The sequence below is a fragment of the Lepidothrix coronata genome, unplaced genomic scaffold (genome assembly GCF_001604755.1).
Source record: "Lepidothrix coronata isolate B3197 unplaced genomic scaffold, Lepidothrix_coronata-1.0 Scaffold129, whole genome shotgun sequence".
NCBI lineage: Eukaryota > Metazoa > Chordata > Aves > Passeriformes > Pipridae > Lepidothrix > Lepidothrix coronata.
In genome coordinates, this window is record NW_016690309.1 from 1,436,501 (window position 1) to 1,457,654 (window position 21,154).

General features: G+C 43.2%; 1 protein-coding gene across 20 annotated transcripts in view; it reads left to right on the forward strand.

The window, feature by feature from the left end:
• Positions 1 to 21,154, forward strand: part of KIAA1644 (KIAA1644 ortholog) — a 236,596-nt gene that overhangs the window by 53,612 nt on the left and 161,830 nt on the right. For 4 of the 20 annotated variants that reach the window (XM_017826646.1, XM_017826647.1, XM_017826651.1 and 1 more), the window contains 2 exons: positions 10,701 to 10,806; positions 19,791 to 19,823. The exons of 9 other annotated variants lie outside the window; for them this stretch is intronic. The gene's annotated coding sequence lies outside the window, so the exon portion shown is untranslated. 7 more of the 20 variants (XM_017826643.1, XM_017826645.1, XM_017826653.1 and 4 more) reach the window with 5 other exon arrangements.

Genomic DNA, 21,154 nt, shown 5'->3' on the forward strand with positions numbered 1-21,154 from the left:
TTGGCTTCTTATTTTTATTCATTTATTGCTTCATTTTATTTTTTTTTTTCTCTTGAACACCTCAGTGTTTTTTAGTCACCTCCATAACCATTTTAAAGGGGTGAATGAGGATGTTGAGGGTAGGACTGGGCAGGTAGGGGGATCAAAAGCTTAGGTTTATACTGCTTCTTTTATTCAAGTTTTAAATGCAAGTTAGGATTACTTTGGGGTATCAGACCCAGCTGCTCAATCTACAGAGTTGCTCGCAGCCTGAGAACTTCCCGGTGTAAAAAGTATCCCTCTGGCTAAGCTGGCTCCCACGTTAGCAAGGGACTGGGATTCTGTCTACCTATCCTGCACAGGGAACTTGATTTTCCTGTGGTTTGCACAGGTGCACACCAGGATCAAACCCCCTGATGTGAGCAGTGTTTTGCTGGTTGTGCACTTGTGTGCATTGATGCCAGAAGAAAATCAGCCCTGGCAATTCTCCTGTTGTACAACCTTGATTTGCTAAAGTATGAGCTGAGCCCGGTATTAAACACAGCCCTGAGAGGCAGAACATGTTTATTCTCCTGAACCAGATGCTTAAAATGCTGCCAAGAGAGGACCTGAGGAAAGTCCAGCTTTATAAATGCAGATCTGCCTGTGAAGTAGACTCAGGTATTCAAGTGTCCTCTTGTCCTTAAGTGATATATTTGTTTGTCCTCCAGTCCTGCCTCGGAGTTACAAACAAAACAGAAAAGCAATTGCAAACAGAATGAAGTGCTGAGAGCACCTCCCCAACCCTGCTGTTCCATACTCAGCCTTAATCTGGGACCTCTTAGAGCAGTCAGGTTATCTGGAAATACTGCACAGCTCAAGTTAATTGTCTACAAGAGCCTCTTCTGTAAATATATGTCAGGCATTGTGAAGCACTGCCAGGGATCAGAGGTGTGAAATTCAATATTCATTGGTGTACTTGCAGGAGGTCCCCATAAGAACAAATCCTACTTATTTACAGAAACCTGCCATTTATTGGCGACATTTTGCAAGAATAAGCAAGCTTGGAAAAAAGAACACCAACCAAGCAGCCTTTTATAGGAAGGACTTGCAGTGGAACTGATGTTGTGGATAGAATGCAGGACTATGACACAATAAATCACTCAGCTTCTATGGATGGATAAAACAAGCAAGGTGAGAGATGTTCTGTTGGAACGTTCTGATGTGAAGCCCAGTATCCCAGGTCAGCCCATGGTCCTGCTGGGTCAGGTGCTCTGCAGGAAAGAAGGAACTGTCTCTGCCCTGAATAGCAGCCTAGAGAAAGAGAGAATGAAACAGAGAAGGAAAAAGAAGGAAGAGCAGATGATGATTCCAGTGAAGTCAGAGCATGGCATAGTTTCAGTCTTAACCTCCAGCCACACTACTGAAAAATCTACTTTATGACATTGCTTGTAGTAGCTTCTAAACTATATTATTCATTTTTAAAGTCTATTTTATTATATTATTTGTAGTAGCTCCTAAACCACTATTTTTTTGAGTTGAGACTCTCATTTATTTTACTTATACCCCCAAATGGTTCCAGACAAAGGCTTTCAAATAAATCTGAAATATGTGAGAAAATTTCCCAAGGGGGTGGCACAGAGGTTGAGGTATTAATCCAGGTAATGAAAAGCAAATCTAAAAGGAAATCTACATTTTGCTTTGTTGACAAAATATTATTTAAGCACCGTGCTTATGCCTAAGGACTCTGATGAGTTTGGTGACCATAAGGAACTTTATTTTTTCATCTTTACTCTTGTCTTTGAGATTACTCATTTATTAATAGAGTGGACAAAGTTAAAAGTAAATGAAAATATCTAGTAAAGTCAGTGAGATTAAACAAACCTACATGTTAGAGAAAGTGTTGGGAGCTCCTCTTTAAGTTAATTCAGCACTGGGTGAGTGATATTTCCTTTTGAACTGATGATTTCCCTCTCTACTCTGAAATGTGTGATGCTCTGGGACTCAGAAATCCTTTTCCTCACCCTGCCAGTGATACACACTGTGACCTTGGTGAAACAGTTTCATTTGCCTTTATATATATATATATATTTATTTTTTTTTTAATCCTTTGGCTTTGAAAGACAAAGGTACTGTATGAAAGCAAAGTGTTACTACTGCCAGCAAGTTCCACTGCACTAGATCAGATACAACTAAGGAGAATAGGAAAGTTAAAAATAAATTCAGCAGGTTTGTCTTTCCCTGTATCTGCCAAGAATAATTGATCAGAATTCCTTCTGTAACTCAGTAACAAATCTAGGATGCACTTAAGCAGGAGCAGCAGCCAAACCACCAGTCTGCAGTTGTTGATTGCGGGGTAACAGATTTCCTAACAAAGGAGAAAGATGGTCAGTGTAAACTTTGGAAGCGTATTTGGAGAAAAAGGGGAAAATTATATCCCTCCCCAGGAAGAGATGTGGCAATTTAATTAGTGTTTCTCCAAAAATGGCTTCAAATGTTGATGCAGTTTCCCAGGAACATCAGCCATTTAAATTCCAGATCATTTCCAGCCACCCTGGTTCCATCTAGATCAATTTGGTAAGCTCTTAAAAATATAAATATTGGATTTTAGCCCAATGCTAGAGAAGCATATGGGTCATTAACTGTAATTCAGGCCTTGCAGGCTGTTAGCTGGCTCTCCTGCATAAAAGCAGCAGTGTTTCTCCCTCTCAGAAAGAACTGCTCCATTTTACTTTGCTAGTCTGGGAGGTGGGGGACAGTCAGTCTGTCAGAAGACAGAAACCAAAGAAATTCCCTGGCTGAGGTTTAAGCTTCCCTTGTTCAGGAGAGGAAGTGGGAATGGAGGTCAGAAGCAGCACAGTCATTTATTACTTGTTGTGCAGTGAGCCTTGGGAGGCTGATGCAGGACACCTGCCCCAAATGTCCCCCGGGGAGCTGAGGCATCTCTGCCCCTTGTCCTCAGGGCCCGGGGGCTTCCCGGGGTTTTAACACTTGGCCTTAATCATCATTTGCCCTGATGAGCTTCACCTGGCACCTCTGCCCACACCCAGGGGGACAGGAGGCCCCTTGGAGCTCTGCCCCAGTCTGAGCTCTGCTCGGGTATGTTCATGGTCAGCAGTGTCTCTCTCATGGACTCTGTGCCTTTGCTGTCTCTTTGTCTGGAATTATCTCCAGCCTTGGTTTTGGATCCATCTGCTTTGCTCCTGGCTGGATTCTCCGGACTTGGCTCACCCCCTCACGTGAGGCTCTGGGTTTGTTGGTGGACCCTTCCATCTCTGGCTGCTGCCTTCAGCCTCTGTGCTCCTGTACCCACTTGGGAGAGTCCAGCTCTTGGGAGCTTCCTTGCCTTGCCCTGCGGAGAAGCCCCCTGGTTCTGTGCCCAGCAGCCAGCAAAGGTGAGCCCCAGTGTGTGCCTGCTGGGTTAGCAACGTGAACCTCTCAGGTGCTCAGAGGTTTTAGTGCTGCAGTGGTTGGTTGACCACTCAGAGTGGCTGATAAGTGTTTGTGAAGCTCCAAGTGGCACAAGGGCAGGTGTGTGTGGTGGAGTTTGTTGCCAGTCCTCAGTCTCTGAGTCAACTGCGTGACTGATGTGAAAATGAGGGTGTGTGGAGCAGACCACCTTCAGAGAAACGCTTTAGTTAGAAAGGGATGAACTTCTGCCATATTCTCATGCTGGTGGCTCCAGGGAGAGCTGCAGCTGGGTTAGTAGGTGCTGTATCAGTGTGCCTGAGTGATTTTCTTCACCCCTGGCCCTTGGCTGCCAGTGCAGGGCAGTGACTGGTGAGCTGGGTACCTGGGGAACAAGCTGGGGTTTGAGGCAGCAAACACACTGGAGAGCCAGAAAAAACGAGATTGAGTTTATGTCTGGCTCTTCCTGCAGCACAGCCAGGGAACAGGCTGCTGGATCTTGCTAAACAGGGATTCTGGAATGAGGAGCTGCTGTGCAGGGAGAACAGAGTCCAGACCAGTCTAAGGCAATGGGGAAGATCAGGGATGGTGCAATAAAGCAGGGGAGGTTAAAACTAGGACTTAAAAAGAAAGAAGTCTCAAGGAGAGATTGGAGCAGAAGATCAAGTGTGTTTATAGCAAGAAGAGGTAGTGCAGGAGGTTAACTGGAAACACGGATAGGATGTGAAGTCAGACAGTGCCAGGATTTGATTTCTTGTTGTAGGGGTTCTTGCAAACTGTACTTTTTTTGAGGTGGCTGAAAGTACTGCCTATCTCAGATTGGTCTTCTAAATTTGTCTGTTCCACAGCTTTCTGTACCAACTCTGTGGTTAAAATTGCTTTTGCAGGGGTTTTGTGAAGACAAATTAATATCTGCCAAGTCCTTGGGTGAGCTTGTCAGGAAATAAGTTAATCATCCAAATCCTGTGCAATAAATTAACTCTGCCCTGTTAATTCAGTGAGGGGGAATATTCTGGATGGCTGCTTTACCTGTTAAGCACCAACCATCCACTGTGCTCAGTCTTAGGGGTCCTCTGGAAGAAACAGTACCTGCTGTGTCTCTAATAACTGGGCACGAAGGAGCCACATTAAATTTATGTAACTCTTCTTCTGGAGCTTTCCTTAACGTGAATGCTTCTTGAAAATATTCCATTCAAAAGGATAGGAGCCTGAATGAAGTTCTTACACTCAGAATGTCTCAAAACTACAACGAAGTACAAATCCACTTTCAACTGCTTCTTTTTTATATGCATTCCCTCACCTGCTATTCTCTGAAAATCTAAGCCTGAAGTATCCAGGTGACACACTAATCCAATCGATACCTGGCCCAATTTTCTGGCTCACTAAAACAGCTGCAGGTTATTGGGAAATGAAGGTTTGACCTTCAGCTGTTCAGAGCACCCAAAAGTTACAGCACCCAGCACCCAGCTCCTCTGTGCTGCTTCCTACCTGTGCCAGGAGTGGGATCAGGCTCCTGCAGGGGATCCTTGCCCCATGGCAAAGGGGGAAATAAATGCTGAGGGATGTGACTGTTGCCTCAGTGACACAAAACAGGCCTTGGCATCTTTTAGTCCTGTGATTTCTTGGCTGAGGGTTGGCAGTGTGTTACCCACCTGTGTCAGCTGTGGGGGGGCTGGGGGCTTGTGACAGAGAACACTCCAAGCTGAGGTGTTCTGGGGTAGATATCCAGGGCTGTTTGTTGTAGCCAGGCCCTCCATCCTCAGGTTATAAACACTACCAGAATTAGGGTCTGTCCCTTTCAGAGTTATAAGAAGTAGGTTGGGAGAAACACTGAATTTTATTTTATCACTGAAGATACCTGGCACGAGTCCTTTGGGCTGTGGGGACATGTGGCTTCTTGAGTGAACCTGCCACGTCCTTGGACACTGAAAGTAGGCCTAGGAAGTTGTTTTTCATCTGAGAAGGTTCTCAGTGGCTGGGTGGATTTCACAGCTGAAGCAGCACCCGTTGCACTTGGCCAAGCAGAGCATTTACAGGCACCCAGATGTCCATGGTAGGAGTCTGGTCACTGTCTAACACAATGCACATAAACATTAGCTGGAAAGAAGAACATTGTTGGCTTTTCTGGCTCCTCTCCATCCCCCTGTTATGTTTAGAGCTCTTTATTTGCAGCAGCTGTGTACATGTGAATGGTGGGTCAGGCATCTCAGTTATTTTCAAGTGCATGCAGCTCAGCTTCCATAAAAGTGAACACAGGGAATGCCTGTGTTCATTTGGATCTGTTGCTTTTAAATGTCAGTTCTTTCCCCCCACCCCCCAGCAATACAACAAAACGTTGGGATGTGCAATTTAGGTCCAGTTTCACTAAGCATCCAGCCTGTGTGTGGTATCCCACAGAATTTTTCAGAGCAATAAATTGGCAACTACCTGTATGGTCTCTTCTCAGCTGTGCCTTTGGGTTTTTTGGAAGTGGGAGTTCCTTATAACAGGGTGGTTTGTGCTGAATAAAGAGACCACCAAAGTCTTAAAAAAAAAAAAGTGGAGCAGAAAGAAACACTCTGAGTATTGATTAAACAAAAAAAAAATCTGAAAGCTGATTATCTTACCCTTTGAGGATGAGCACTTGGTTGCTTTAAGGAAATATAAGGGCCCCATGCTCTGATATTTGCATTTTCTTTTAGATTTTCCTCCTGGCTAGATGGCAAGTGATCTCAGTGTCTGGGTCCATTTGTTTCAGCTGGTAGTACACAGCAGGTCACAACCTTTCAAAGTACTGTTTACCCAGCAGCTTTACAATGCATATTCAAACTGAAAAGAAGCCCAGAAACTCAGTTTTAATTTAGAAAAATTTAACTTGTTCATACAAGCTGCTGTAATAGAAAATTCATTAAGGTTCCTTAAAGTGTGGTGTCCAAGGAAGTTTATTATGGCAAGAGACAAGGATGTTTTTAATAAGCCATCCTCTGCTAATATGAATATTTTTCTGAAGTTTCTGTTTTTTGATTAGAATTTAAAGAATTTTCATGCAAACTGTTCCTCTTCTGTCTAAATGGGAACTTTGTGTGATTGTGACAATTATGTCCAAATATCCTTTTGGGAAAGCAAGAGCCTAAAGAAAACCACATCAATGCCCTTGGGAGATTTTTGGGTTCATTAACTGAATTATTTAAAATTTCCCTGTTTTGTTTTATTCCCCTCTGAGGTTCTGGATGCTTCTGTGTTTTCCTGAAAGCTGAAGAGGGGAATTTGTGTGGATCTACTTCTGATGTACCACAAATGGCCCCTGTAGATGTGAGGTTGAACTCGGAGCTCTGAAGTCAGAGGATGCTTCCCTGTGGCCTGGATCAGGCTTAGAATTTAACTTCCAACTTTCTTTGAGTGAAAAGAGGGTATTTGAAGATGTGAAATATTGGGATTTTGAGTTGTCTGTTTGACTATCACAGTTAACAGCCTGGTTTCTCCAAAACTGGGGGGTGTTCAGAGATTGCTCTTGACGAAGTTGATATCAACAATAATGTTTTGACATTTGCCTGGTTGTTTTCCTGGATCGGTTCCTTGACCCTGTTCACGACGTGACTGCTCAAGCTGAGGCAGGTCTGTGTCGTGCCAAGGGGCACAACTGGGATGCCTGGAGTGGGAATGACTTCAGCAAGCATTGCCACTGAAAGCTCTTCCTTGAATTAAAAGCAGCCTCCAGTTTCACATGAATCTAGAGAACCATCTGGGACTTGGATCCCCATCTCATGAGGAGTAATTACCCACTCTCACCAACAATTGGATTTTCTCCATTTTTTCGGTTTTAAGCTACAAGACTCAAAAGGGACTTATAAATAGCATTTAATTTCTGTGCAATTTTCAGGATGTCTACAGTATTCAATTTATTATGGATCTCATGTATTAGAGTAATAATGGTTCATAACTGCATCACTGTAGTCACAGAATTTACCTTAAGGGGACAAAAGGGGATTTCTGCCTAATCCTGTTTCTCTTGTCTGTTAATAAGAGCAGGTGCAGCCTTTCAAGGTAAATGCTCCTCTTCAGTCCTTAAAAAAAAATTCTTGCTCCCTGTGCAGGCACAGCTGTTCGATTGCTGTAGTTTACAGCTGGTGTGCAGGTAAAATCTATTGTGATTTCATTTTCCCTGTGACTTCTGACCCTACAGCAGGTATTTTGTGAGAAGGTGAGGTGTCTGAAGCAGTGTGGGAGCAAATTACTGAGAGTCTAATAGGAAGGACAGAGGTGAAGTAATCCCCATCTGAGGGAGCCCTGTGATTTCCTAAACTGAACCCATCCTTCTGGAAGGTGTGGGTTGTCGTTTTTGAGCTCCCTGATGGGTTGCAGTGAGGTGTCTGAGCTGGTGTGTGCAGCTGCAGTCAGGTTAACACGCTCTGCAGGGAGCAGGGAGGGATGTTTGGGATCAGCAGGGAAAGCTTCACAGGGAGGGGACACCTGTGTCTCTGCCCCACTGCTGGCACACAGGATGTGACAGGCAGGACTGAGGGATGGTAGGAGCTGTGGCTGCAGATTTTACCATCAGTAGTTGTCTGACTGAAGGTGACTGTCCCAAAGCAAGAATAAAAACAGATGATGCTGCATTTCCTCCACCTCATTCATATCACGGTTTGGAACATGCAAACCATGCCCAGGCCAAAACTGAGCCATGGATGCACTCCCTCTGTGCTGTTTTTGGGGCAGGAGGTGACTATGTCTTCCCAGACAGCCTCTGTGTGCCATAACATTCCTGCAAGTCCTATCTTGCTGCATGAATCCCTGAAAACATGATCTTCTGCACCTTGCTATTTAATCAGCACTGAAACTTTCCCCCTGTGTTTACCCAGCAAGCAGGAATAGCCTGGGTTGGGTTGGAAGGGGACCTGGAACATCATCTAGTTCAGCCCCCAACAGTCATTCTCTGCCTGGCTTGATGTGCAGTGATGGGCTCTTGGATTCAAGTTCTGGATGCCCTATTTCATAGCAGTGAAGAAATGGTAACTTGATGTTTTCTGGATTCCTTCTCTGAGCAGAGCATCTCACTCCTGTCAATCACTGGGTTTTTTGACTATTTTGTGTTAACACTACTTGTCTATTTGCCTCTTCTTTGTCTTTTTTTCTGCTAAGCTGTTTAGTTTCCTGCCACTTCTGACTTTAGGGGGCTTTTGTCTTTGTTCACTGCAATGACAACATGGAGCTTTCATCCTCACTAACAGAAAGTGCAAGTAAATCCCTTTTGTGACCAAAAATAGTGCCCATGGTCTCAGTTTGTCTGTAGTAGCAGGTTTCGTGTTTACTTGTGCTTATTCCCCGTTTTCTTTCTATCCCTGTGCCACCCCGGGCCAAGTGCCTTGCAGAGGCACATTAGGTGATAATGGCTCCATCTGTCATGTGGAGATTTCTCCCTCTGCAGAACTCTGCTCCGTTTCTAAAAACTGTCTCCACGTCAGTGCTCTTCTAGGTCGTATAAATGGTTAATTTTTTTTTTCCTTTCGACTAATTCAAAGCCAATTCGGGGAACTCTGACTCCAGACACAGAAGAATTATAAATGTGTCTCACTTTCAATTATTTATAATACTGTGCATGTTCTAGTGTTCACATCTATGGAAATAAGCAGATGATACAAGCTGAAGGATCAAAGGCAGTTTTTCCTGAACTTTGACCACCTGCTCACACTCCCTTTATTTAAGAGCTGCATCTCGAGACTATTTGCAGCTCTTAAAACCTGTGAGCGGTTTAAAAGCAGCTGGTGTGTTTGTCTGGTTAAAAAAGCAGCCTCCAATGTAACACTCCTTCTCTCCATATGTCTCCTTGCTACAATGCCTGAACACTGGGCTTGGGTTCCATGGATTTCATGGGAATCCTCCAAGGCAAAAATGGAAACAGACCTTTGAGGAGGAATAGTGTCCTGGGCTGTATTAATAAATACAGTCCAGGTGCACACAGCTGTGAGATCATCCTGAACAGCCTGAGGTTTGTGCAGGTCCTGCCTCCTGAAGCCCCCAGGAAATCAAGGAAATGACTTCCTTGCAGTTGTATTTCCCAAAGTGCAGCTACAGGCAGGAGGTCCTTCCTGCTTGGTTGTGGATCCACGTGTACAAGTCTGTCAGCTGCCTCTGAGATTCATGTGGGCCTGAATTGTCACAGGGGGAGGCTTTCTTCAGCTTTGTATGTGCACATATATATGAAAATATATCTATATTGTGACTATATATTATATACTATATATGCTTTGGTAAGATAGCAAGGGGTACACATCATTTATGTGCATTATTTGCTTCTTTTGTCTCCCTTTATCACAGAACTACTCACTGAACATTGATTATTTTTGTCTCACATGCATCCACATGGCATCTTAACACTTGTTATCTTGTTATATCATGCCAGAGGCTCATTAAGAAGTGACTGCCCTTTGGGTCGGGAGTGAAAACCAACACAAGAGCCACTAAGGCTTCTCTTCAAATAATTGCCCTTTTCCCTTCTACAGTTATATCTAGAAGCTCTCTCTGACTCTGACTTGGCCACAAGTAATTCCCTTGCATGCACAGCCTTTTTTAGTGAAAAGAAAAAGATTTTTAAGTGCCATGCACTTCTGAGTTCCAGCTGTGGAAGCCGCTGAGGGTGTTTGCATTTTGCTTCCTGTCGATGCTGTGCTTCAGGCCAGCCTATCTCATTTCTGTCTCTAGGAGGATTTGCAGGCAGATATTGCAGTATTAAGGTTTTAGGCAATCAATAGAAAGCAGGAAGGTTGTGTCACAAGGTCTGTTTACCTATATGTATTCCTTTCATTAGCCTGTATTTGGGTTTGCCTCCCCTCCTGTTGAGGGGTTGCTTTATTTCCTGTTGTAGGCTCAGAATTACCCTGGAAGGGATGTAGTTCCTACTCCTACCTCAGACAAACTTGGAAAATTAGAATTTCTTCCCCCCTCCCACCCCATAAATTTATTTAACAGGGTGAAAATGGGGAAGAGGATGGACAAGGCTTCTGTCTGTGAATGCAGCAGCTAAAAGCCTCAGTGCTCCAGGAAGGAAAAGAAATGATTTTGTTTGGCTTGTGCTGTGCTGCCCTGCTTACCTTCCCCCCTCCCCATGCTCCAAGGAAAAGCTGTAAGAAAGGCCTTGCAGGGGAGGGGGAAGCTCAAAGTCCCTCATCCTTCTGGTTTAGGCAGCCCAAGTTGAGAGGATCCCTGCTTTGCATGAACACTGTCCCCTCACCCTGCTGTCACCTCCTGGTTGCCCCCTTTCTCCACACCAGAAAACCTGGGAGAACAAAGGATACCTGTCCTGCCACGGCACTAAAGGGCCAGCTCAAGGTCTGCTTTGTGCTTGTTTTACCAACTAGTTCCCTGAGCTACTAATGAACCTTGAAGGTGGGAAGAAGAAAATACTTCACTGTCCTGCAGGGAAAAAGAATCCCTTGAATCTTTCCAATTCAAGGCCCTTTCCAGGTGAATACTCCATCTCTGAACATTAAGTGCCAGTAAGATTGACTAACTGTAATTATTGTCAGCAGTGGCAGGGAGAGGATGTCTGTATTGCTTTATTCCCTGGGGATATTGGTATTGAAAAAAACCCAAACACCCTTTCCCACCAATCCCTTAAATGAAAGGAAGCAGAAAAGACGTCTGACTCAACTAAATCTATAATAGGATATTAATACTTTATATTTGGTTGACAGCAGTGTAAGATCTATTGCCACGGGGGCCTGACAGAAAGGAAATATTAGCTAAATATGATGTGTATGATGAGACAGGGAGAAATTAATTTCTAAAAGGGAAAGGGAGGGGACTGGTAGGACAGCACAAGAGATTTGGCTGTTGGTAGGCTTTGTAAAGGTAAGTGGTGGAGAACTCCTGTTTGGGAGTTTGATCTTTGAATGATGTGAGATTGAGTCTCTAAAACGGTGTCTTCAGGCCACAAACTTGGACGTGCAGCCACAGAAGTGCAAATTAAGTGTAGGGTTAAACTTCTGGCTTTGATGCTTTGCTGAAAGTCAGGTGGAGACTTGACATGGACTTGTGTGGGATAAGGCAGAGATTTCACCTCCTTTGCAGACAGAACTAAGGCTCTTCTGACACGTCAAGAGAAGAATAACTTGTGTATTTCTGGGGGAAAAAAGCTTTGTCCCCCTTCAAAGAGGAAGGAGGGGATCTGTCTCCACAGAGAAGGGAGGAGGCTTCACAAAGACTCTCACTACAACCTTCTTTTAAGTGGAGAATGGTGTGGTGTTTTCCAAGAGATCCCATGAAAATATTGTAGCTGAATACGTAATTGTAGCTTCTGTGTTTCATTACCCCGCGTGTTTAATTAGCATCTTTACAACCTCTCTTGATCTGGGGAGATACAAGTTAAATTTCATGCCTAAATCTTTCCTTTTGTGTGAAACTTCACACAAATCACTTTATGGTGATTAAATGATGGTCTAAGGTATCTATGCCATCTACTGCACAGCAAGTGAAGCCCATGGAAGTTCAGGAAGCCTGAACAGTTTCCTTTAGGAAGGAGGACATGCAACTTAATTTATCTAGAATGATTCACAGCCTTTAAGATCAGGATAGTCAACAAACTTGGCAAAGTAGCAATAGCAGGGTCTGGCTTCTGTTTAAATCAGGAGAAATAATGAAAGCAGTGTTGTAAGGGAAGAGTGTGATGTGGATATTCTGGTGACTTACACAGAGCTTCTGTGGGAACTATGTGGGAATGTGTAAGAATTGCTGTTGCAAGTTTGAAAATCAACAAATGAAGGGACTTCTGTTTAGGAGAGAAGTATTTTAAAAATGGTCTCCCACTGTGCCCTGAGAATTGGTGGATTCTAGTTCTGATAGTGAAGCCAATTCACAGAGTAACCTTGAAACAGTTCAAGGAAAAGTCTGATCCTCATCCAGGTGGATCTTGCACAGCTCCTGCCATCCTTATCCCCTTGGGATGCTGGTAACTCAATTAGTCTGAAAGAATGTGATAGAAAGGGGTGTCTGAGGTGGGAAAGTGTCCAATAATTTCCTCTCTAACTCTTGAGGAATGAACTGGAGAGCTTTCACCCAAGAAAAGATGATCCCAAAGTAACTCAAGAACAAAACCACGAGCAAAAGAATAAGTCTGTGATAGGAAAAGGAGTAATAGGTTCCTGTTCAAAATACTGTGACAAAATTTATTGAGAGAACAGCCAGAAGGGAGAAAAGTCAGGGATTAAAAAAGAATGATCGATTTGCTGAACGTTTATACCAAAATTAGATACGTCCTGAAAAAGGAACAATTTAGAGACAAGTCATATAATGGGTGGGATTGAACACAGTAAACCTGTACATCTGATGCAGTTCTCCACCCCTGGAGCAGGCACAACCCTGTACTTTGGGAACAGCTCCTCTCTCCTCAGTAGAATTTGCTAAGTCACGTTTCCTCCCTTCCCTGTCAGTTTTGATTTTGAACTACATTTGGAGAGGAGCAGGTATTCATTTGGGGGAAAAAAAGTTTAATAAGACCTTTGACAGCTCTACTATGCAGTTAATTTCTGTGAGGGTTAGTGTGTGGTGTGTTCTGAGCTCTTGGTAAAGGTACCATCAGTGTCATCGTGCTGCTTAAAATATCACAAAGCCCAGCAGTAAGTTCCAGCTGGCCCATGAGTTATCTCAAACCACAGAATGAATATTAACTTCAGTTGGTTTATCTCTAAAACTTACCATCAGCTCTAAACACTGGCAGTGCTGCTGAATTTTGTTGCTGAATCTCTTTAACTCCATCCATGAGCCTCAGAAAGTTTAGGCACAGCTGCACAGCAGGAAGAGCAAAATCTTTCTCAACTTATCTTAACAGACAGTGTCTGCCAGCCAGTTAAATGTGTCTTATTATTGCTACCAACCTTTACAAACAAAGCAGTGTGTTTTGGGTGGGTGGATAGCATTAGTAGGAATACAGCAAATGGGGATGGCACACACTGTCTCAAGGACACAGGAATAGAAATGACATCCCCACAGTGCTGAGGGCTGACAGGACATGGTGACAGCTGCAGAGTGTACAACTTGCTTAATCTGGATTTTTCTGATGCTCTTGAATAAATTTCTACCTTACCTTAAGCCTGGTTATTAAAGGTACCACCCCATCAGCCTGGCTACAGGCAAGAACACTGTGAGGATACAGCCATAGTCAAAAACTAAACCAGGCATGCAAGGCTCTCTTCCAGTGGATATAAAAGTGTGGAATACAGCCCAGTAAGAGAAATTGGTCATGGATAAATATTAGAGCTATAAAGATAACAGGTGACACATTGATGGGGAAATTAACCCTTTTCATCTGTACTTACTAGGAACTCCTTAGGAACATAACAGGAATGGTAATCAGGAACAAATCTTACATGTGTTTCTGCCACACTGAGGTTAATTTTGTTCTCCACACACATTGTGCAAATGCCAAGCAAATAGACAATAAATGTAGCCCATTTGGAGGCAGTTCAACTCAGGAAAACTTAAGTGTTTGCTTCTGTCTCTCATCTGAACACCCGGTCCTGATGTCCAGGTCAGGATATTGGATGTGAATCCTGGATGAGACCAGCTCATGGAGAAATAGTCCCACAGATAAAACTGATTTTTATTTTTTGAGCTTGTTTGCAAGTATGTGTGTTTTCTTGTGAAAGTGAGAGCTGAAAAATGCCTTAGGCTGAACCTAATGCTTGACTTTCAGAGCTGGGTGTAAGGGGGGGGTTCTGTTTCCCATCCCAGTGCCTTTAACAAAGGGAAGCACTTTGTAATTTCCTGGATCTTCCCTCCCACCCTTGTAAATAGGAATAACATTGGCCACCTTCCAGCTGCTAATTGCCAGTCTTCCCGAGCATCTGTCCTCCAGCTACTGGAAACAACAGGCAAACTGGGGATTCAGGCTCTGAAATCATTCCTGAGCTGTGTATTACTGAAAAAACTCTCATAAATACTGAACAAGTGTCACTGGGCTTTGGGAGTTAAATATGTGCCTGCCCATCTGACAGCAGTTGTTCTCCTCCCAGCATGCCCGAGGTACCCAGTACCATATGCCACTTAAAACCATGAAAACCAATGTTTTGGACATTTTGGCTCATGTAAAAACCTAAAGCAGTGAAAAGGAAGAGGAGGAGCCTGTGAGACCCGTGGAAGAAGGTTGGGATGTTCAGGAGGAAGAGGAGTGGGCTTGCAGGAAAAGCACCTGAGCACCCTCCTTCCCCTCAGCTCCCCAACAGCAGCCAAGGGGACACACACCCTCCCTGTCACAAGGTGTAGGATACATACAATGAATGTGGGATACAAGTGAATCTGGAAAAGAAATTGCTGCAAGTATCTAGTTTTGAAACAAACATGTTCCTCCATTTTTTTTAATTCAGGATAACCAGAATACTTGTAAGGATTGTTCAAGAGGCAGAGGATAATTTTGCTGGAAAGGAGGAGAAGTGAAAAGACAATTTGGAGTTTTGCTCTCCTATTTGGCAAGATTTTTATTGAAAGTTATATTCCTCATTTTTCATATCTGACTTATTGCAAAGATATTCCTTTGCTGCGGCCACTGGGTTTGGAGTCTTCAAATTGTCTTTAAATCTCCTCAGTGTTGTAAATTGGTTCAATGTGGAAAATGAGTGCATTTTTAAATCATTTTATGTTGGGAAATGGTACATTAATGATGATGGAGCTCAGTGTTAGGACCTGTATGTCCTGAGTCCTGCTCCTGTTAATCCTCCTGCACTTTCTGTGGTGGAAGAGGAAAAACCCTCCCGTCTTGTTTCAGAGTTGATGGGCTTTGCTTCCCCTCCTTTCTCCTGAGAAGGCAGTGAGGTTGTCTGGAGTGAGTGTCCAAACTGGGAGGCTGATGGATGCAGAAAGGAGCTGTCACCTCTGGTGCCTCAAACTGTGCTGAAAAACGTTTGTTTTGTAGCTGGAATTGGATGGAAAAGGAACAAAAGGAAAGAAAACAGAAAGTACCAGCTCAGCTTCCCCTGGGCCCTCTGGTGATGCTGCTGACCAGCAACACTTGTGTTGCTGAAGAGGGAGCAGCTTGTCTTGAAGTGAGATTAATACTGTGCACTCCAACCATGAGAAGTCTCATTTATTCAGATACCAAGTTTGAACAATCCTTAGAAATATATATATATATACACACATATGCTGCAGGTAATCTGCTTGCTTAAGGGGATGCTTGTAAATATAGGACCTAATTTAACTTCATCACTTCCAGCTTTATGTTCCTAGGAAACCTCTTTGTGATTAAATAGCTAGAAATGACAGCTGGGACTGTATTTAATTAAAAAAAGTGACTCTTAAAAGAAATGCTGGTTGTTTACATACGGAAAGTGAGACTTTCACAGGTTTGACTTCTAATGAAAATGTCACTAACACTGCATGGAGGCAAACTTGTGGTGATTTTTTTCCCTTCCTCTTGCTTGCCATGGAGGAAAATGCTGAAGTTAGATCAAATCAATCTTTCAAACATGAATTTTCATTTGGTGTGTGCTTCTGTTCAGTGCAAAAATGTTTCCAGGGCAGTAAGAGTACTCAAGTCTGAACACAGACCCTGCCACCCCTGTGAGCACACAAAGCCAAAAAAACAAACCTGGAAGTCTCACCTTTAAGTGAATGGAAGGTTCATCCCCTATTGCTTTAGACTGGAAAGGCCAGGTCTCTTTGTGTTATCATAATAAAAGCAAATAGCAAAAACTTTAAACAGAGTCCTGCAAGGTCTCTTGGACAAGGCAAGAGGGCTGGTGAGGGTTGGATTTTATAAGTCTTCCTAGAAAAGAACAATAACCAAGAAAGCAACTTGCCCAAAATCCAGCTGGGACCCTGTAAAGAGTTAGAAAATGAACCTTGATTGCTGAAATCCCAGTACAGAACCTCTACCAGACCATTACTGGCAGCTGTCATTTAAGGTACATTTTGTGCAGGTTTATACAGTTTGCTTCCAGGGGAAATAAAGCTCTGTGTTGTTCTCAACAGATATTCTTAAGTTATTACAAAATGGCTGGACTTTTTTGGACATGGGAAGGTGGATTTACTGGTTCCCTCACAGAGGTTCAGCCTGAGTCTGGTTTTCAAACTTGATTTGAGTAGGAAGGGAAGTAATTTCCTGGCTGGTTCACCCAGTTCTGGACACGAGTGGAACATTAAAGTTCCACTGAATAAGAGTAGTGTACAACTACATTTTGAGTATAGCAAAAAGCTATTTATTTAAACCTGCAAAGACACTTCATTCTAAACCTTATTAGTGAAAAGAGAACGTAGAAGATGCCTGTCTGCAAGTGTCTTCCATAAAAATTAGATTTACCCCCTTTTGTTCTTCTTGACCATCTCGAATTATGTGGGCTGAGCCAGAAAAATAGCTGAGCATCCAACTTACCTGTGCACAGTCAGTGGAAACTTATCTAAAACAGTTTGCATATCTCTCCAGAAAGTGTTAAAACATTTGGTTATTGGTAAAAAATGAATTAACCTTGATGTAGTTAAGCTGCTTTTAACAAGCCTAACAGAACAGATGCCCTTCTACTATTCCCCTTCTTTATTTCTGCCTTGTCATCGAGCAACATCTTAAACATCTTAGTTCCTTTTAGGTGTTTAATTAGTGCCTAAATCCAGCCATGTTCTTCTCACTGGAACAGAGGAGGGATTCTAGAATACCTCCTACTTTTTTGTGTCTGTAGTTGGTGAGAGGCTACAGCTATTACAGATGTTGGCAATGTTTTCTGAAGAAGCATCCCTTATGAACTAGGACAGGCTTGCACTTGAAAATATTGCTTGGAGATGCATAATCACTGACAGGAGATCTGGGTTCTGCACTTAGAACTGAATATATCTTTTAAACTCCCTTCCCCAGGTAAGTATTTCTCAGCAGCCTTTTCTTTTTGTTCACGTTACTTCGAGTGCCTCGGCCACGTGTGAGCTGCAGAGTGGGCAGGTTGGAAAGAAGTTACACATATTTTCATCAGCTTCATCATAATTTTCAATCTTGCCCGTTTAACAATTCTGGCAGTGCTGGGATAAAATGAGGCTGCTGGTTCTCTGAGCTGGGAGGAACCACTGGAACCGGTGGGGCCACCCACTGGGAGATGCTGGAGGACCCTCCACTTTCAGCTGGGAGCAGTTTCATTCATGTCTTGTGTTCATTTATGTTGTCCCTTTGCCCAGGCTTAGGGGATGACAGCTTTTCCTCTTTCATGTTTAGCACCAGGCAATTCCTCCTGCTTTTCTCCCACCTTTTCTCCCTCATATCCACGTTCATATTGCAGCCTGATGTATTGTCCTTAAGCACTGCCAAAAGGCTTTTGCATAATCCCTTAACAGGATTGTAAAGCAATACTTTGAATCGCTGTAGTGGCAGTTTAATGGCTTGAAAATGACAGGGGGAAGGATTTCTGAGCGTGGTAGCTTATGGAAAATGAAAGACTGTATGAGTGACATGACTCTGGGAATTCCAGCCCGAGCTTAGCATTCCGAGGAAAGAAAAAAAGAGCTGGAAGAACAGAGTGTTTGCCATAGGCAGGGCAAAATCCTTAGGCTGTAAAGCAATATGCAGTTAGGTGACTTCAAGCTTAGAAACACTGACACAGTATTTGCATCTAGCAGGTATTGACAGGCATGTTTTTTCCTCTAAAGGGAACAGTTCTGGGAGATCCCTTCCTTGCTGTGTCTGCAGCTTCCTGTTCAAGAAGCCAGAGTGGTGTTCTCTGCTTTCCTGCTGAAATGGCAGAGGGAAAAGTGACTTTTGGTCTAGATTCATCCTAGTTTCATGTGTGGGATCAGCTGTTATGGTTTCCCATGGACTGCAGAGCAGCAGCTTCCCACAGACGACCTGCAGGACCCGTTGCAGTGCAGTTACTGTGAGCATAAACTGCAGCAGCACTTTCTCTAATGTAGCTCTTTCCACAGCAAACTATGGAATCAGCCAACCAGAAAACTACCCTCCTCTACCACCCCCTTTTCTCAATTTCTTATTCCCTCTCTTTGCTTTCTGCTCTTCATCCAGCAGTAGTTTAAAGCCTTCTTCCAGCAAACCTGTTGAAGATGCTCTTGTCCCACCCAAATTATTAGGTAGATCTAATCTTTTCCCAGCCAGAACTGTTACCTCAAGTGCATCTCTTGGTTTTAGAAGCCAAAATCCTGCTGGTGCTCAAAGAGAACAACACCTGGCCCTTGTGCCCTCCCCTCTTACCATCAGAGCTATAGAGTGATGTGAAAAAACATGTTCTGGCCTTCCAAGATATCAGGCAATGAAGAATGTACTTTGTCCCTTAAGGTAGTGCAGTGTCTAACCTCCCTCACTGTAACTAACATTAAAGAAAAACTACACATTTACTCTCTGAATATATCTAACTTGAGCTTCTACTGGATGTCAGAAAAATTTTATCTGCCAAGTTAAAGCAATACAGGAGAGATTCTGTACTTAGAAGGTCTTTGATGTGATGGAACATTGGGTCTAGTTGTCTTCAAAATACCAGAGTGAACTGGGAGTTACATTGTGAAGGTGGGATGTAAATCTGTCGTGCTCCAGAACCACCTGTTTAGGCTTTGAAAAGCAGGCATCTATTTAACTGCCTCTTACGTATTTATCTGCATTATGTGCAGGATAATCTTTCTTAAGAGTTTATGCTTAAAATGCTCCTTTTTTTTTTGGTAGGCTCAGAAGTGCTTCTGTTTTCAGAGCTCCCGATTGGATGGATCACGAAAACTTCAGGAGCTGATGAGCCGTGACCCGTTTCTTGGCTTAAAAAATAAACACATCCTGCACTCACAAACATTGGTGCTTAAAATTGCGGGGAGTTTTAGACAGCCCTGGGGTTTGTTGAGTGTCGTCATTGTGATGCACAGCTCTCCCTCAGAGCCATCACCCTCCATCGCTGTGCTCCGTGGCAAATATACACCTCAAAGTTGCCTTTTCTCCCTGTCTTAGCGCTGTAAACCTTTGCTGCTGCCGATCTTTCCCCATCAGCGAGAAGGAGAAAGAAAGGCTGCAACTCCCCCCCACACAGCCACCCCCTCAGCTTCACAACTGGGCTCCGAGCTGTGCCAAGGAACGCTGACAGGCTGCAATTGTCAGTCTGAAAACCTCCTGTAATTCCCGTGTGCGAAGGGGTCGTGGGCTAAATATAAACCTTTTCAGGCAACCCAAGGAGGGAAGCAGTCAGAGTGCTCGTAGTTAGGGAAATTAAGCCAGTGCGAAGTGATGCTCTGATGGCAGATTAACGAGGGCTTGCTGTCAGTTCATCCTGCGTTTGAGGCTTAATTTGGTTTTTTGAGCTGGAGTGGTGCTTTGGGTGACTTTAGGGGACAGAGAAAGACTTTATTTTGGGCTGTGTTACGGAACTGGCATCCAAGGGAACCTGCTCTGGGGTGAGGTGATGCTCGTTCAGATCTGCATGTACGTGGAGCTTGGAATAAGGTGATCATTAGGCAGCTGCTTTGAAACCTGTTATTATTTGCTTTTTCAGACTCAGCAGTGCTGACAACTGACTTGCTAACAGGTAATGTTATTTATAGACCTTCTTGGAGATATAAATTGCCTAGCACTAATTTTGGTCTCGGTTAAGGTGCTAATATTGCTCATTCTTAAATACTCAGCAACACATTTTCTCTTTCAGCTCATCAGCAGTCGTTTAATGTGCAATAATCTAGCTAATGCTTGTTGCCAAAAAGAAGCCTTTTGACAGAATGTTGAAACTTGCATTAAAAATAATAGGCTGAGTTGTTATTCCTGTGGATTTTCTCGAAAGCTTTAATACATGCCAAAAAATAAAACTTTTAAGCCATGCACAGAAAAGTTGCTGGTATTAAATTAAAGATTTAAATGTTTTAATCTGACTAGCAAAGTAATCTAGATTTCTCTGTCAGAATGCCATCTGCACGGTCTTAAATGCTGTCTTTTCAGGGAAAAATCTTTGTGAAGTGCCACTTCCCCAGGATTTCTGCTGTAATGTATTTCTAGTCCACATAATTATACTGTGTATGTTTGAGATGTGCTTTTCAGCAACCAACTGAAATTGATACGGGAAGTGACAAATTTCTGAGCTGACACAAAAAATAAGATGCTGAAAAGTTAGAGTTTATGAAAGAAGAATATTCAGAATATTAAATGTGAGCTTATAAAGAGCTTTAATTCCTAGAAGAGCAGCACTCGGCTCCCCCTCAGCATTCTGGAAAGGAGAATGGTCAGGCTGTGGGCAAGGGGAAATGGGCACCTCTGCCATGTCTCCATGTCACTTCATTCCAGTCAGATCAGCACTTTCCCAGTTTTTAAGGGATGGTCTTTGCAGGTGACACTCATACAGCTCATTCTGCATGAACTGTGAGCTGACACAATTATTCTATTGAAACTCTTTTTGTCTTGGTTGATGGGAATGATTCACTTAATGCTGTGGGAGCTTGTTCATGCTATGGTGTAGAGACATATCCAGCTGTTAATTCCTGTCTAAATGGATTCTTTCCCCAATCTGCACAAAGGATGCTTAAGGCAAAAGCATCCTTTTTGATCCTAATTTCCTTGTGAAAGAGCAGATCATTTTATTGAAGTACTTGGGGCATTCAGCATTATTTCTGTACCCAGGGTGCAAATGTGATGTGCTTTTTCTCCTCTGAACTTCTCCCTAAATCGATGATGGCCAAAGCAATTGCAAGTAGGTTCTTCTAACTCAGGATTGAACTGCCTGGCTGTGAAGATGAAAAAGAGAGAAATCATTATTCTGACAGCTACATTAGTAAGATAGTTCACAGCATGGATTTATTATGCTTTCTCTACTTAACAGAGTATAAAGGTAAAGCATGGCCAGTGCAAAAACCTTTGGGCTTTGAGTTCCAG